The 9152-nt window shown below is 43.0% G+C and overlaps 1 protein-coding gene across 21 annotated transcripts in view; it reads right to left on the bottom strand.

Annotated features, from left to right (window-relative positions):
• ERC1 (ELKS/RAB6-interacting/CAST family member 1) overlaps window positions 1-7775 on the bottom strand; it is a 560419-nt gene extending 552644 nt beyond the window's left edge. For 19 of the 21 annotated variants that reach the window (XM_076007810.1, XM_012747187.3, XM_076007809.1 and 16 more), the window contains exon 1: window positions 6838-7068. The gene's annotated coding sequence lies outside the window, so the exon portion shown is untranslated. Of the gene's footprint in view, window positions 1-6837; window positions 7069-7278; window positions 7479-7513 lie in introns of those variants that run through there. The other 2 variants (XM_012747177.3, XM_012747178.3) reach the window with 2 other exon arrangements.
• Window positions 7776-9152: the final 1377 nt, after the last annotated feature.

Raw genomic sequence — 9152 nt, forward strand, 5'->3', positions numbered from 1 at the left:
AAGTAATCCTATACAGAGACTCAAATGGCAAGAGACTGATTTCTCCAGCAAATAGCCACCAAGGACCTGAGGCCTGTAATGGCCACACGAGTGAGCTTGAAAGCAGAGCCTCCCTGCGTAGAGCTTTGAGATGACTGCAGAATCAGAGGCACCAACAACACCCAGATTCTGGATCTATAAAAATTGTGAAATGTAAATGTTTACTATTTTAGGTAAGTTGGGGGTGATTTGTTACATAGAAATAGATAGCTGGTACAACTACTAAGAGGGAGCATAGAAAAATAATCATTAGCAATTTTCATATTTCATATTTTCATTGGTTATTTCCAATTTCAGTGACAGGGTGGAGACAGAAACATCACAGAAACAGGTAGAAAAGTTACAGAAGAAGAAATGGAGATGTATAGCAAATGCATACATTTGGCTACAAAGCACAGAACTTACAGCAATAAAGTATGAAGGTGGGTGAGTTTTTTGTTAAAAAGATTTTTTTTTAAGTTTAAATGATAAGAAGCCAATAGGGTGGGAAAGTACACTTTTACGGAACTTCATTCTACTATCAAGAAACTCCTCTTGGCCGGGTACGGTGGCTCACGCCTGTAATCCTAGCACTCTGAGAGGCCGAGGCGGGCGGATCGTTGAAGGTCAGGAGTTCAAAACCAGCCTGAGCAAGAGCGAGACTCCGTCTTTACCATAAATTAAAAAAAAATTAGTTGGCCAACTAATATACATAGAAAAAATTAGCTGGGCATGGTGGCATATGCCTGTAGTCCCAGCTACTCGGGAGGCTGAGGCAGGAGGATTGCTTGAGCCCAGGAGTTTGAGGTTGCTGTGAGCTAGCCTGACGCCACAGCACTCACTCTAGCCCAGGCAACAAAGCGAGACTCTGTCTCAAAAAAAAAAAAAAAAAAAAGAAACTCCTCTAAAAGTCCTCAACTTCCTTGGGAAATGTTCTCACTATCACGCTGCCTTAACTGAAAACTGGCTTTCCAATCAGGACACCTCTTCTCACATAGTCCTTTCAAGCGGAAGCTATTCAGTCTCTAACACTCCACACCCAATACTGGGAAATGAGGCTGGTACCATCCTTTCTCCCAAAGTCACTTCCAAACCATACCTGAACCTTCATGTAAAGCCTTACTGAAATTCTCATGCTATTCAGCAGCACAGTCTCCTACCTCTCCCCCTTTACCATCAGCTTATGACCACCTGGACATCCCCTACCCACAGTGAGAACATGCTGGCAACTAGTTTATAGCTGCCACTATCTTCTCCACCCCTGCTACCATCCCAGGTCACTTCAATAAACACATGGGTGTGTCATCTAACACCAGTTCCCCACACTCACCATCCCAATAAGCAACTTTACTTTCTGGGGATAGCCATTCAGCCAGTTGTGAATTCATTTAACTGTGCTAGCTCGGGTTCATTCATTTATGAAGTATTTAGTAAGTACCCGTCATATGACAGTCCCTGTCCTCATGAAATCTAGGACATTTTTTTCATATTTTCCACAAAGATAGCATGAAAAGATCTAGGTAAAGTCTAGATACATTATAACTACTGCATTTCCTGTATTTTTCAGTCAAGTAACCATATCAATTCTAGGAAATTAACATTACAATCTGATGTGACTCCATGTTGGATCCTAGCGATCACTATTTCCCTTGACAAGGCTTCTAAAACTATGTTTTAAATAATCTATTCTAAAATATTGGCAGAGTTCAATATCAAAGTGGAAGAAAATTATTTCTTATATTTATACAATTTTAAAATAGCTAAATGCCATATTATTGTACAGAATTTCACTGGTTTAATAAAAAAGAAACTGGAAACAGTGATTGCCTTCAGAAAGCACTAGATAGGACAAGAGAGACTGACTTTACCCTGTATATTTTCTTATACCTTCTGATTTGGTACATGTATTACTTATTTTTAAAAAAATAAGAGTAATAAGATTAACAAAAACAATAAAAAGTCATATACCTCTCCTTAGCACAAGTACACACTCCTACACTGCCTCTTTTGTTCCAAAAAGAATGAATTATATATATTTTTATATATATACATATAGGGGTCTCATTATGTTGCCCGAGCTTGAGTGTGATGGCTATTCACGGGTGTGACCATAACACACTACAGCCTCAAACTCCTGAGCTCAAGCGATCCTCCCACCTCAGCCTCCTGAGTAGCTGAGACTATAGGTGCACACTACCGTGCCTGACTGAAATATTCTTTAAAAACTAATTCAGTGAAGTAAAACATTGTAAGATTCTTACATTTGCCTCATCTTTCTCATATGAAAGGTATTTAGATATTTGTTATTAGACATTATAATCAAGCATAATTCTCTATTACTCAACCCTCTGACACAGCTTTAAACAATGACACAGTTGATCATCCTCTCCTCCTTGAAAACTTCCTCTCCTTCACTTCTAGTACACCACAATGCCCTGGTTCCTCCTAACCCAATGACCTCTTATCAATCTCCTTTGCTGGGTTCCTCTTCATTTCCCACAGTGTATCTAGCAGGTAAATTCCACAAAGGTGGAGTTTGTGTTACCTCTGTTGACTGTTGTATTCCCAAATCAAACAACTTTTGAATGAATAAATGAATAAATCAGTATCCCAAGGCTCAGATGTTTGGATCTCATCTCTATCTAAATTCACTCCCCTAATGATGTCACTCATCTCATAATTTTAAATAAATATCACCTATAAGCTCAAAATAACCAAATTTTTCACTCTTCCTAGACATTTTCCCTGAACTGGTTTCTCCCCAAATGTGTTCCACCAACCGACAGTCTCCATTTCAGTTATCCGCAACTTCATTCTTCTAGTTGCCCAGGCCAAAATTCTTCATTGTTCCATTTTGCATACATTCCATATCCAATCACCAGCAAACGCTACAAGTCTACCCTCAAAATACATCCAAAATCCAACCACTTCACACCATTTCATCCTCCTATCACCTCGGTCAGAGCTACTCTCACCCACAAGAGCTCAGCATAATCTCCTGACCAGTGTCCTTGCTTCTTTCTTGAATCCCTGCTCAAAGTTCTCATAAAGTAGCCAGAGCGATTCATTTAAAACCTAAGTCAGAATATATCAGTCCTCTACTAAAAACTCCACAGTGGCTCCCCTAGTAAAACTTGGAGGCCTTACAATGGTTTATAAGCTCCTATATCCCCAACCCCCACATTCCCTTTCCTTCTCCTTTGCTTTCTCTTATCAATGTCTAACATAATATGCAATTTATTCATGTATTTAATTATTTTATCAGTTGTCTCATCAACTAGGATAAAAGCTCCATGAGCACACAGGTTTTGGTCTACTTTCTTCACTGCTATAATGCCAGCATCTAGAATACTTGGTATATGACAGCTGAGCAAAGTGGCTCATGCCTGTAATCTCAGCACTTTGGGAGATTGATGCAGGAGGATCACTTTAACCCAGGAGTTTGAGACCAGCCTGGACAACACAACAAGACCTGGACTCTACCAAAAAAAAATAAAATTAAAAAAATAGAATATTTTGTACATAATATGTGCTCAATATATACTTATTAAGTAAATGTATGGTGTTCAGAATAAAACTTGAATAGATGTTAGTGAACCAGCTAATCATGTGCCAGACCATTCTAAATACATGAATTAACTCATTTAACCATCCTAAGGGGTTAGGTATTACCATTATTATTCCCATTTTGCAGATGAAGAAACTAAGGCACAGATTAAGGCTGAGAAATTAAGGTTAAGCAGTTTGCCTTAGTCATACAATGGCAAAGCCAAGATTGGAACTCAGGCACTCTGACTCCAGAGCCTATACTCTCAAGACATTGAAAGACCTGAAGAGACAGAGAATTAAATTACATTACACATACCCTGCATATTAAGTTTATTTTATTACATTATATGTCTCTGAAAATTGATTATATACTGATTATTTGATTAACCAAAATACTTTATTCCCTGATCTTTTGCCATCAATGTTTCTGATATAATATGTGCAAAATGCACATTTAACAGCTTTCATACCACTTCTAAAAGCATAAACACAGCATAAAATAGAGCAATGGTTTCTCTGGGAACTGGCACTTTTTTTTTTTTTTTTTTTTGAGACAGAGTCTTGCTTTGTTGCCCAGGCTAGAGTGAGTGCCGTGGCGTCAACCTAGCTCACAGCAACCTCAAACTCCTGGGCTCAAGCAATCCTCCTGCCTCAGCCTCCCGAGTAGCTGGGACTACAGGCATGCACCACCATACCCAGCTAATTTTTTCTATATATATTAGTTGGCCAATTAATTTCTATTTATAGTGGAGACGGGGTCTCGCTCTTGCTCAGGCTGGTTTCGAACTCCTGACCTTGAATGATCCTCCAGCCTCGGCCTCCCAGAGTGCTAGAATTACAGGCGTGAGCCACCGCGCCTGGCCTGGAACCTACACTTTTAAGTTTCCAGTATTAATGTTGACTTAAAAGACCAGTATACTTATCTATGACTTTAGTAATGAACACATCCATAGACTCAACAAGCATATCAGAATAATTAGCATGCAATATTTCTTGAAAAATAAAATATAGGGATTTTTTTTGAGGAACAAGAAATTCTAAACAGAAATAGCTTACTTCTACCTTAGACTTCCCCCAAATTATATGATTTCATTCCTACAAGAAGAATCACATCTCACTGTTAGCCATGCAAATGTCATTTTAGGAGTACATACACAAAGAGTTTCATCCAGTATCTTAGTTCACATTTGTCCCAATTAATTAAATCAAAGTATAATTTAAAAACTGAAACTAGGTATGTGTCAATTTTAAGTTTTCCTTCTAATTAATCCAAAATCAAAAGGTTTATTGTACCAACCTTTAATTCAATCTGAATACAGTTAACTATTTTATTTATAATTATAAATTGGACCACACAGTTTCTCACTTAATAGCTATTATATCTTCTGTTTCCTATAAGTCTCTACAAGTAGAAGTATTTGCTAGACCATAATCTGTTCATTAAGTAGACATGTAAAAAAAAAAAAAAGGCAATGATCTGCAACTTCTGAAACTCTCATCTGTATATTTTCTCTTGGTTACAGGAAAGCACTTCTCTGGCTATTTTCCCAAATAAACTGGTAAGCCTTGGGATAGTCACTGCTTAAATTCCACTTCATCGTGGTTTCTCTCCCTCCATAAGTCCATCACAGGACTTGTTTTCTGAACAAATAGCTTACATGACAATGATAGGTAAGGTCAGTGAATATTGTAATCTAATAGGGAGCAGGAATCTAGAAAAGAAGACTCTGATTTACTGTGCTAAGTTGTGAAACACTGATGTGAAGAACACTGAACAGGCCAGGCGTGGTGGCTCACGCCTGTAATCCTAGCACTCTGGGAGGCCAAGGCAGGTGGATTGCTCAAGGTCAGGAGTTTGAAACCAGCCTGAGCAAGAGCCAGACCCCATCTATACTAAAAATAGAAAGAAATGAATTGGCCAACTAATATATATAGAAAAAATTAACCGGGCAAAGCGCATGCCTGTAGTCCCAGCTACTCAGGAGGCTGAGGCAGCAGGATTGCTTGAGCCCAGGAGTCTGAGGTGCTGTGAGTTAGGCCGATGCCACGGCATTCACTCTAGCCTGGGAAACAAAGTGAGACTCTGTCTCAAAAAAAAAAACACTGAACACACACTGTTTACTCTTAGTAACATTTCTCTACAAATGAGACAAGTGCTCCCAAAATGTTTTAAAAGCACTTGACTCCAAAAATAATTCTCAGAAGTTGAGGGGCCTACCTAAAAATAAAAAATAAATTCCACTTCATTTCTAGAACGTTTAATAAAAACTGCAATATATCTGCAATTAAGAAAAATAATCTCCAATAATTCAGTGTTGAACACAAAATGTCTAAATGTCAAGGTCTACTGAATAAAGAGCCGCAAAAGACAGGTGTGCTTTAAAATATTTAAGCACTTTTTATATAATTAGCTCCAACATAACTGTTCAAATTGTTCATTCACTCAAATCAGTCAACCACAACCACCTGCAACTATTACTTAGAAATGTGTCTTCCAAAAGAACCATCTGAGTCTCAGGCCTTCTCTCAAGGGGCCAGGAGAAAGCCTGCAAAAAACGTGGTATAAAAAGATCTTTTAAGAACAGAAAAAAAAACGAAAGACACCACCTTTAAGGTACTAAATGTAATGCAACCTATACCCTAATGGTTGCCGCCACAATGAAGTTCTCTAAACCCAAGATCTCCCTCTTCTTGGGTGTAAAACTTCAGATCCATCCACGCTCACAATTTACCTCAGCCAAAGTAAAAGGATTCTCTTCCCTCTCCCATCCGCCACCCACCCCGCTGAGAAGAAAAGGAATCAAAACCATAAAGCAGAGATGTGAGATCTAGTGCTATGGGTTCTCCAACTGCCTCAAAGGCAACATCTACAGCTCATCTTCCTTTCGAAATACAACCCTTCATCTTCTATCTCACCATTTCACCAAAAAAAAAAGAAAAAGAAAAAAAAAATCTTCAATATTTTGCATCAGTCACCTAAACCCACAGATTCGCCCCAACCACACCCAACCTCGTGGCTCCCCAGTTTCTCCGTCTTCCCACTACCTCGCCCCAACATCACGCCTCCTAAACCTCCCACCTTCCGTTCTCCGAGTGCCCTGAGCCCCTATCTCCCACCTCCCGCCCGCGTCCCCCACGACTGCCGCGCTAGCCCCGCCCAATCCCGGAGCTCGGCTGGGTGGCCCCGGGTGGGCTGGGGTGGGGTCCGCCCCTCCCCCGACTTCTCCACCCCAGGTCGGCGAGGAGGGGGAGGGGGTCCCGAAGCCTCACCTACAGCTCCGCCCCTCCCCGGGGGCGTTCTGCCCTGCCCAGCCAGGGCCGTGAGCTAGAAGCCGGGCGAGAGGCGAAAGCCCCCGCGTCAGCGACAGGCGGGAAGCTCCAGGTCCCACCCGACTCCCGCGCTGCCGCCGCCGCGGCCGTCGCACTCTCCTCAGAGCTGCCGCTGTCGCCCCCGCCGCCGCTACCACTGCCGCTGCCGCCACGGCCACAGCCCGGCGGGCGCCCGCTACGTCACCGCACCCCGCCCCCTGCGCGAGACACCTAGCCCCGCCCATCCCCGCCGCCGGCCCGCCCAGCTCCGCCCGCCGCCTCGCCGTCGCTCGCCCTTCTCTGGGCGCGGCGGTGCTACGGCCCAGAAAGTGGGGGCGACTCGGCGCCGCGACGGCAGGTCGGCGCCAAGCAGAGCCACGGGCGCGGAGCGTACCCACGTACCTACACACACCCACGACCCTGCGGCCTCGCAGGGGAGAGCCGCGGCCGGCTGTGCGAGACGCGGTAGGTGCGAGCAGGGGAGAGGCGGCGCTTGTCTCCTCCTGCTTGCCGTAGGAGTGGGCTGCTGGAAGTCGAAGGGAGTCGTGTCTCTCCCGAACGGTGGAGTCGCCCCACCCCCCCCTCGCGGGCCCGTTACCCGGCCCAGACGGCCACCGCCGTGGGGCGCAGCTCTGACCTTCTCCCTGGATTCCTGGCTGCACTGGGCACCCTTGGTCCAAGGGGCTGGATTTCCCCCGTGCCCGCTTAGCTTTTGCGGAAGGTGGTAATGGGATCTGAGGCACCGGGCATCGCGGAGACCCACGCCAGTGCACGTCCTTTTCCTGTGGTGATTTTCCCAGGAGAGGAGAACGTGGCTGGCGGAAATAAATGCCCACGCTCCGTCCCTGCGCTGTGCTAAATACTGTGCGACGGTGGCGGTTTTATTTAGCCCTCACGACAGCTAGGAGAGGCTTTTCCAAAGTAGTGCCAGATTTCAGGCAACCCAGTTTTCCTACACTGAATCGCAGATGGTTTTCTTTTGTCGGAGCCATGCGCAGAGGGTAACTACAGCCATTAATTTAAGGATGTAGATAAGCTGTCTCTAAACCAAGAAAATAAGAATGGTATGAATTATATTTATTCCCAGCCTTCCAGTGGTTATTAAAATAATTTAAATGTCTTTGAGAGGAGTGAAGAGTCATCATTTTACCTCCGACCACTGTAATTAACCAGTTTATACTCGCTCATAATACCCACGAACATTTTCCCTCCCCTCCTCAGTAGACGCATCCATTACTCACCAACTTCTGTTTCATCCTGCCCAGGCCCTCTAATTGTCCCCTCCCAGCGTCGCCATACACTTGGATCATCGCCCTTTCTGGACCTGCTGCACTGTCCCCTTCAGTGCTTCCAACACATGACTGCCAACTGTTAGACAGTGTGCTGCCAGACAGGCATTACGAAGTATTTCATTTCTTGAACATCGGCTATTTACCCAGAAAAAGCCATCCTGTCACTAATTTTCAAGACATTTCTTATCTGACTCCTGACCTGATAACTCCCCAGGAGTGTAGTAAGGTAAAAGAAACATAAACTGGGAGTCAGTATATCTTTCTGTTCTCCATTCTGCCACTCTCTACTTGTGTAACCTCAGGCAAATCACTTTACTTCTGGGTCCTACATAACTGTAAAATGGATTTGAACTAGGTGTCTGAGATCCATCATATCCCTAAAATATGTGGATCTGGAGGGTTAAGAGGTCAGGCACTAAGTTATACACAGGAATATTGTGACACAGATTCAGATTTTTTTTTTTTTTTTGGCCACTGCACTTGTTGTTTTTTCTTGTTTCCTACCCTGCCCTAGATATCTTTTGTTAAACCTACATTTAGGATTTTTTACTAAAGCTTGCTGAGTACATGCATTTATTGCCTCCTCTTTCTGAGACCTCATAAGATGATGATAAAGGAATAAAAAACATTTTTTAAAACCCTATACAAAATAGAAAATAAGAAACAGACAGTTGAAAGATTAATTTTTTTTAATTTGACATGCACCAAAGTGTGGTCTGACTAAACCAAATGGAAGAAACCATAATGTAGAATGGGTGCAGTGGATGCTGCAGAAAGGAAGGGGGCCTGTCTACCCAGAAGTGCTTTAGAGAGACTAAGATTTGGAGACACACACAAGACGAAGGGTAAGAGTGAGAAGAAGGGCTGAAAACAGGGAGACTAAATAAAGGTCTGTATATGGAATGAAACAGCAGAATCCTCTCTATCTCAGATACAATAACTAGGCATTTATCTCAGGCTAAAAATCAAGTGTTCTCATAACCT

This window comes from Microcebus murinus, chromosome 10, assembly GCF_040939455.1.
Source record: "Microcebus murinus isolate Inina chromosome 10, M.murinus_Inina_mat1.0, whole genome shotgun sequence".
Classification (NCBI taxonomy): Eukaryota; Metazoa; Chordata; class Mammalia; order Primates; family Cheirogaleidae; genus Microcebus; species Microcebus murinus.